At 39.6% G+C, this 9,505-nt stretch overlaps 1 non-coding gene across 1 annotated transcript; it reads right to left on the bottom strand.

Moving 5' to 3' along the window:
- Positions 1–2,955: 2,955 nt before the first annotated feature.
- LOC120093907 (U6 spliceosomal RNA) lies at positions 2,956–3,064 on the bottom strand. Its single transcript, XR_005487625.1, has one exon. It is a non-coding gene; the product is annotated as a U6 spliceosomal RNA (small nuclear RNA).
- Between the last annotated feature and the right edge of the window lie 6,441 nt (positions 3,065–9,505).

Raw genomic sequence — 9,505 nt, 5'->3', positions numbered from 1 at the left:
AAAGGTAAGCTTAAATTTCCAAGAAGTAAAATGAAAAGTGCCAAAAATAATATGTAAAAGAATACAAGTAAGTAGCATGTGTGTCTATGGAAATACATTTTTACGAACCCTTCTTTTCTGTGTGTGCTGATACTGAATCTAAGCTCTATTTTCATACCGTTCAGATAGAAGTAGTGCAATTATGCTTTAGTAATCCTGGGAGGCATCTGATACCCCATACTACAGTGCTGGAGAAACACTTGTCAAATACAATGAATGTTAAGTGGAAGTGTGCAAAGTTTCTTAGCACTCATAAAACCGACCTTCACCTAAGCTCTGAGATCTACGTTAGAAATAGGTTGCCCTCAATCTAGAAAAGTGGATGATTCAGTCTTTCTTAGAAGGGGGAAAAATATTCACAGGAGAAAATACAGAGACAAAGTATGGAGCAGGGACTGAGGGAAAGGTCATCCAGAGACAGCCCCACCCAGGGATCCATCACATATACTATCACCAAAGCCAGATAATATTGTGGATGCCCAGAAGTGCATGCTGACAGGAAGCTGTCTCCTGAGAGGCTCTGCTAGAGCCTTAGAAATAGAGAGTCAGATACTCTCAACCAACCATTGGACTGAAAAAGGGGTCCCCAAGGGAGGAGCTAGAAAAAAGGACTGAAGGAACTGACGAAGTTTCTCAACCCTCCAAAAGAATAACAATATCAACCCACCAGACGCCTCCCCCCCCCCCCCCCGGCCGGAGCTACCAGAGACTAAACCGCCAACCAAAGAGTACTCCTGGAGGCACCCATGGGTTCAGCCGCATATGGAGTAGAGGAAGCTCCAGTGTAGGGGAAAGTTAGGGTGGGGAGATAGGAGGGAGTGGGTGGGTGAGTTACTGGGGGAACACTCTCATAGAGGCAGGGGAGCGGGGAAGGGATAGGGGGATTCCAGAGCAGAAACCCAGGAAAAGGGAGTGGCATTTGAAATGTAAATAAATATCCAAGGGGAAAAAAAAAGAAAGAAAAAGAAGAACGGGCCTTATTGAGATAACTGCACATCCCATATGACTTAGTCTCATCCTCTAGTGCTCTTTTGATCCTTCTCAGCTTATGGTTGAATGTATATATGACTAGACTAAAACCAGATCCCTCCTTATTTGTGTGAATTTGACTAAACTGCATAGTCAAGTACAGCCGTCTTACTCTCCAGAGTGGTTAACTAAACTCATTCCTCTGAAATGACTAGACATGGAGATGAACATTTTTTTTGTCTATCTGGCAAAGACATCCCTGGATGGTAAAATCAATTCTCACTGTAAATTATACCAACTATTTCTTGTCTGTCGCACTTTATAAAAGTTTAAAGGAATAGCATCCTGCCAAGGCACCCTTTAGTGCAGGGTGCAGCCTGGATAAGTAAAATTCCTCATGTACTCCTGACTTTCAGGAAGGAAGCATAAAAACATGTATCTCATGAAGAGATGAGAACATTCCTTTTACAACACATCCAAAAGCATAACATCTTTAATATACAAATTCCAACAAAGACCATTATAAATTTAATCTTATGTTGAAATGTTTCAGTTAAAAAATGAATCTGAGTTTAATACAACTTATTAGTGGAATTATTAAAATTAAATGAGCACACACACATTTCTCTATTGGCATACACCACAGAGAATTCTGTAGGGCACAGAGGAAACATTATTAGAAATGTAATAACGTCTGATACTATGGTTTTTGTTATGGCTTTTCAGTGTTTGCTATTTTAGTTACATTTTTAGTTTTTTCATCTTTTTGTTTTTGTTTTTGTTATCTTAAGTTTAAGATATATAAAATGAGTAAAAATATTTGTTTTGGTGAAATGTAACACTGAGCTAGCTACGTAAGAGAACATCATTGAGCACAGGTTGTAGTGAGTATGTAGAGTTTCAGTTAAGAAATAGCCAGAAAAACAATTTGTATAAATTACAGTAAGTAGTCAGAGTAGAAAAGTAAATTTCTCCAAATTCTGAACATTGGTCTGCATTGTAAGGATGGTGAATTGTTGTACAAAGTTATAACTTTGTGGATTTTCAAAGCAGACCATAGGTACAGTACCACACAAGCCTGGTTGAAAAGGCTAATTCATGGTTTATGGATAAGTAAACTGTAAGAAAGATAGTGCTCACTTATTTATTTACTCATTTTTTTCTTTTTTTTTTATTAACTTGAGTATTTCTTATATACATTTCGAGTGTTATTCCCTTTCCCGGTTTCCGGGCAAACATCCCCCTCCCCCCTCCAATAACTCATGAAGATCCATGAGCATTAGACAAGCTTCCTTTGATTGATTATTTTGTTTTTGAAAGTTGAATAAGTAAATGGTATCTAATCTCAAGAAATCCTCATTAAATCTACATAATAGACAGCAAGGTGAATAAATTATAACAGACATTAAATGCAGTAGTTACTTCTCTTAGTATGACAGCATACCTGATCAGTTAACGAATGGAACAAATAAATGAAGGAAAGGAGATTGGGGTTCAGGAATTAGGAAGACATTTGATTCTGGAGACAAACACACTGTGGCAGGAGCCTGAGATGGCTAGATGCATTGTGTTCACAGTCAGGAGAGAGAGAGAGAGAGAGAGAGAGAGAGAGAGAGAGAGAGAGAGAGAGAGAGAGAGAGAGAGAGATTTGTGTTCATGATGAGATACATACATACATACATACATACATACATACATACATATATATGTACTCATTAACTTTGTGTCCTGCTCACTACTCCTTCCTTGTCACCCTTCCCACAATCCTTCCCCTACCCCACTCTTTCTTTCTCTTCTGAGCAGGTAGGGCCCCTTGGTCTTCCATCCCCAGTCCTGCATGGCACTTCAAGTCTCTGCAGTGCCAGGTACTTGCACTCCCACTGAGGCCAGCAAGGCATTCCAGCTAGTAGTATATATCCCATGTACAGGAATCATCGTTGGGATTGAAAAAATGTGGAACACTTTACGAATTTGCATATCATTCTTTGGCAGGGGCTATGCTAATCTTCTCTGTGTTGTTCCAATTTGAGAACACATGTGCAGTAGAAGCAAGCACATTCTATTTTGCCTTTGCTCCATCTCATGGAGATGTCATATGTCATGATATGCATAATATAATATATATCAGATAAATATTAATACACATATTATATATCAGATAGACTAATAGGAACATTAGGCAGAATAGAGTAACAGAGTAATGTGTTTGTTGTTTTTGAAGATACAAAGGAAACACAGACGACTAAGGAAAATTAAAGTACATTGCCCCTGTGCACAGGGTGCATGCATGCATATACACATACATGTACACACACATGTGTGCGCACACATATACACAGACACACAGACACAGATAGATAGATAAATAATTAAATAAATAAATAAATAAATAAATAAATAATAGAGATTATAAAGACCCTAAGACAGGGGCATGTGGAATTTTCTAATGTACCAATTGTGGAAATATGTTTGCCTGAGTTCCAATTCCCAGTACCAAAATAAAATCCCAATGGAGTAATACATATCCACACCGAGATTTGGGGTGAGGTAGAAAGAAGTAGATACTTGCAGATTCCTGGACAGTCAGTCTGACCAACTTATTGAGCTCTTAGTTCAGTGGAAAGTCCTAATTCAAAAAATAGGGTTTCAAGGAATAATGTGAAAATCCCAATATAACAACCTTCCTCTTGTACACATACACACATATGCAAACATACCTGCACCCACACGTGAACTCACCCGAATGTGAACTCACTCACACTACACAAAATTCCACCAAGTGATGTGACAATACTTGGGGTTGTAGACCAGGAAATGAAATGATAGATTATGCATTTTAAATGAAGATACCGATGCCATCTGTCTGGAGTCTGTTTGAGAGAGAGAGAGAGAGAGAGAGAGAGAGAGAGAAAGAGAGAGAGAGAGAGGTAGAGGAACAATAAGGCAGGGGACATTTCCAGGTCCAGTATATATTCTGAATGTGACTGTGTAAAGCAGAAGAACCTGTGACTGACTGGAGTCACGTGTGCTGAGAGAGGATGTAGGAGCCAAGGCTAACTCCAGGAAGACTGGCTCATAAACTGGAAAAAATAAGTTATTCTTGATTGAGAACAGATATGGGAAGAAACTCTAAGCATAAATACAGAATTATAGGGCATGTTGAGGAGTAGGTATCTAAACGTGATATAATAATTTCTGTAGATAATTTACTATTTCTAGATTTAAAAAATATTCCTTGAACTCACAATACAAAAATTGTGTCATATGAATATTGATTAAATCCAACAAATTAAGCGCATTCAAAGGAAGAAACTGGAACAGAGAAAACTAAAAACATTTCTAAGAAAAATAACTTTTAAATTAAATACATTTAAGTGTACACTATGATTATGGATTGGATAAGTCAATAGCTTTGTTTAAATTGCCATCTTGACCCGCGGATCCCGGCCCGCAGCAGCTCTCTGCTCCCAGACCCGGTGAGAGAGAGACCCAACCGCCTGGTCAGGTGGGCACTCCTGAGGCTGCAGAGCGGAAGAGACCACCAACACTGCTCACCCCTGCCCACATCCCTGGCCCAAGAGGAAACTGTATAAGGCCTCTGGGCTCCCGTGGGGGAGGGCCAGGAGCGGCAGGACCCCTGCCGGAGACACCGCCGGACCCTGAAGGAAACAGACCTGATAAACAGTTCTCTGCACCCAAATCCCGTGGGAGGGAGAGCTAAACCTTCAGAGAGGCAGACAGGCCTGGGAAACCAGAAGAGACTGCTCCCTGCACACACATCTCGGACGCCAGAGGAAAAAGCCAAACACCATCTGGAACCCTGGTGCACTGAAGCTCCCGGAAGGGGCGGCACAGGTCTTCCTGGTTGCTGCCGCTGCAGAGAGCCCCTGGGCAGCACCCCACGAGCGAACCTGAGCCTCGGGACCACAGGTAAGACCAAATTTTCTGCTGCAAGAAAGCTGCCTGGTGAACTCAAGACACAGGCCCACAGGAACAGCTGAAGACCTGTAGAGAGGAAAAACTACACGCCCGAAAGCAGAACACTCTGTCCCCATAACTGACTGAAAGAGAGGAAAACAGGTCTACAGCACTCCTGACACACAGGCTTATAGGACAGTCTAGCCACTGTCAGGAATAGCAGAACAAAGTAACACTAGAGATAATCTGATGGCGAGAGGCAAGCGCAGGAACCCAAGCAACAGAAACCAAGACTACATGCCATCATCGGAGCCCAATTCTCCCACCAAAACAAACATGGAATATCCAAACACACCAGAAAAGCAAGATCTAGTTTCAAAATCATATTTGATCATGATGCTGGAGGACTTCAAGAAAGACGTGAAGAACTCCCTTACAGAACAAGTAGAAGCCTACAGAGAGGAATCGCAAAAATGCCTGAAAGAATTCCAGGAAAACATAAATAAACAAGTAGAAGCCCACAGAGAGGAGACACAAAAATCCCTGAAAGAATTCCAGGAAAACACAATCAAACAGTTGAAGGAATTAAAAATGGAAATAGAAGCAATCAAGAAAGAACACATGGAAACAACCCTGGATATAGAAAACCAAAAGAAGAGACAAGGAGCTGTAGATACAAGCTTCACCAACAGAATACAAGAGATGGAAGAGAGAATCTCAGGAGCAGAAGATTCCATAGAAATCATTGACTCAACTGTCAAAGATAATGTAAAGCGGAAAAAGCTACTGGTCCAAAACATACAGGAAATCCAGGACTCAATGAGAAGATCAAACCTAAGGATAATAGGTATAGAAGAGAGTGAAGACTCCCAGCTCAAAGGACCAGTAAATATCTTCAACAAAATCATAGAAGAAAACTTCCCTAACCTAAAAAAAGAGATACCCATAGACATACAGGAAGCCTACAGAACTCCAAATAGATTGGACCAAAAAAGAAACACCTCCCGTCACATAATTGTCAAAACACCAAACGCACAAAATAAAGAAAGAATATTAAAAGCAGTAAGGGAAAAAGGTCAAGTAACATATAAAGGGAGACCTATCAGAATCACACCAGACTTCTCGCCAGAAACTATGAAGGCCAGAAGATCCTGGACTGATGTTATACAGACCCTAAGAGAACACAAATGCCAGCCCAGATTACTGTATCCAGCAAAACTCTCAATTAACATTGATGGAGAAACCAAGATATTCCATGACAAAACCAAATTTACACAATATCTTTCTACAAATCCAGCACTACAAAGGATAATAAATGGTAAAGCCCAACATAAGGAGGCAAGCTATACCCTAGAAGAAGCAAGAAACTAATCGTCTTGGCAACAAAACAAAGAGAATGAAAGCACACAAACATAACCTCACATCAAATATGAATATAACGGGAAGCAATAATCACTATTCCTTATTATCTCTCAATATCAATGGCCTCAACTCCCCAATAAAAAGACATAGATTAACAAACTGGATACGCAACGAGGACCCTGCATTCTGCTGCCTACAGGAAACACACCTCAGAGACAAAGACAGACACTACCTCAGAGTGAAAGGCTGGAAAACAACTTTCCAAGCAAATGGTCAGAAGAAGCAAGCTGGAGTAGCCATTCTAATATCAAATAAAATCAATTTCCAACTAAAAGTCATCAAAAAAGATAAGGAAGGACACTTCATATTCATCAAAGGAAAAATCAACCAAGATGAACTCTCAATCCTAAATATCTATGCCCCAAATACAAGGGCACCTACATATGTAAAAGAAACCTTACTAAAGCTCAAAACACACATTGCACCTCACACAATAATAGTGGGAGATTTCAACACCCCACTCTCATCAATGGACAGATCATGGAAACAGAAATTAAACAGTGATGTAGACAGACTAAGAGAAGTCATGAGCCAAATGGACTTAACGGATATTTATAGAACATTCTATCCTAAAGCAAAAGGATATACCTTCTTCTCAGCTCCTCATGGTACTTTCTCCAAAATGGACCATATAATTGGTCAAAAAGCGGGCCTCAACAGGTACAGAAAGATAGAAATAATCCCATGCGTGCTATCGGACCACCACGGCCTAAAACTGGTATTCAATAACAATAAGGGAAGAATGCCCACATATACGTGGAAATTGAACAATGCTCTACTCAATGATAACCTGGTCAAGGAAGAAATAAAGAAAGAAATTAAAAACTTTTTAGAATTTAATGAAAATGAAGATACAACATACTCAAACTTATGGGACACAATGAAAGCTGTGCTAAGAGGAAAACTCATAGCGCTGAGTGCCTGCAGAAAGAAACAGGAAAGAGCATATGTCAGCAGCTTGACAGCACACCTAAAAGCTCTAGAACAAAAAGAAGCAAATACACCCAGGAGGAGTAGAAGGCAGGAAATAATCAAACTCAGAGCTGAAATCAACCAAGTAGAAACAAAAAGGACCATAGAAAGAATCAACAGAACCAAAAGTTGGTTCTTTGAGAAAATCAACAAGATAGATAAACCCTTAGCCAGACTAACGAGAGGACACAGAGAGTGTGTCCAAATTAACAAAATCAGAAATGAAAAGGGAGACATAACTACAGATTCGGAGGAAATTCAAAAAATCATCAGATCTTACTATAAAAACCTATATTCAACAAAATTTGAAAATCTTCAGGAAATGGACAATTTCCTAGACAGATACCAGGTATCGAAGTTAAATCAGGAACAGATAAACCAGTTAAACAACCCCATAACTCCTAAGGAAATAGAAGCAGTCATTAAAGGTCTCTCAACCAAAAAGAGCCCAGGTCCAGATGGGTTTAGTGCAGAATTCTATCAAACCTTCATAGAAGACCTCATACCAATATTATCCAAACTATTCCACAAAATTGAAACAGATGGAGCCCTACCGAATTCCTTCTACGAAGCCACAATTACTCTTATACCTAAACCACACAAAGACACAACAAAGAAAGAGAACTTCAGACCAATTTCCCTTATGAATATCGACGCAAAAATACTCAATAAAATTCTGTTAAACCGAATTCAAGAGCACATCAAAACAATCATCCACCATGATCAAGTAGGCTTCATCCCAGGCATGCAGGGATGGTTTAATATACGGAAAACCATCAACGTGATCCATTATATAAACAAACTGAAAGAACAGAACCACATGATCATTTCATTAGATGCTGAGAAAGCATTTGACAAAATTCAACACCCCTTCATGATAAAAGTCCTGGAAAGAATAGGAATTCAAGGCCCATACCTAAACATAGTAAAAGCCATATACAGCAAACCAGTTGCTAACATTAAACTAAATGGAGAGAAACTTGAAGCAATCCCACTAAAATCAGGGACTAGACAAGGCTGCCCACTCTCTCCCTACTTATTCAATATAGTTCTTGAAGTTCTAGCCAGAGCAATCAGACAACAAAAGGAGATCAAAGGGATACAGATCGGAAAAGAAGAGGTCAAAATATCACTATTTGCAGATGACATGATAGTATATTTAAGTGATCCCAAAAGTTCCACCAGAGAACTACTAAAGCTGATAAACAACTTCAGCAAAGTGGCTGGGTATAAAATTAACTCAAATAAATCAGTTGCCTTCCTCTATACAAAAGAGAAACAAGCCGAGAAAGAAATTAGGGAAACGACACCCTTCATAATAGACCCAAATAATATAAAGTACCTCGGTGTGACTTTAACCAAGCAAGTAAAAGATCTGTACAATAAGAACTTCAAGACACTGAGGAAAGAAATTGAAGAAGACCTCAGAAGATGGAAAGATCTCCCATGCTCATGGATTGGCAGGATTAATATGGTAAAAATGGCCATTTTACCAAAAGCAATCTACAGATTCAATGCAATCCCCATCAAAATACCAATCCAATTCTTCAAAGAGTTAGACAGAACAATTTGCAAATTCATCTGGAATAACAAAAAACCCAGGATAGCTAAAGCTATCCTCAACAATAAAAGGACTTCAGGGGGAATCACTATCCCTGAACTCAAGCAGTATTACAGAGCAATAGTGATAAAAACTGCATGGTATTGGTACAGAGACAGACAGATAGACCAATGGAATAGAATTGAAGACCCAGAAATGAACCCACACACCTATGGTCACTTGATTTTTGACAAAGGAGCCAAAACTATCCAATGGAAAAAAGATAGTATTTTCAGCAAATGGTGCTGGTTCAACTGGAGGGCAACATGTAGAAGAATGCAGATCGATCCATCCTTATCACCCTGTACAAAGCTTAAGTCCAAGTGGATCAAGGACCTCCACATCAAACCAGACACACTCAAACTAATAGAAGAAAAACTAGGGAAGCATCTGGAACACATGGGCACTGGAAAAAATTTCCTGAACAAAACACCAATGGCTTATGCTCTAAGATCAAGAATCGACAAATGGGATCTCATAAAACTGCAAAGCTTCTGTAAGGCAAAGGACACTGTGGTTAGGACAAAACGGCAACCAACAGATTGGGAAAAGATCTTTACCAATCCTACAACAGATAGAGGCCTT

The sequence above is a fragment of the Rattus norvegicus genome, chromosome 7 (genome assembly GCF_036323735.1).
Source record: "Rattus norvegicus strain BN/NHsdMcwi chromosome 7, GRCr8, whole genome shotgun sequence".
In the NCBI taxonomy this organism is placed as follows: Eukaryota; Metazoa; Chordata; class Mammalia; order Rodentia; family Muridae; genus Rattus; species Rattus norvegicus.
The sequence above is the reverse complement of the archived record's forward strand: the minus strand, read 5'-3'. Positions and strand labels throughout refer to the sequence as shown.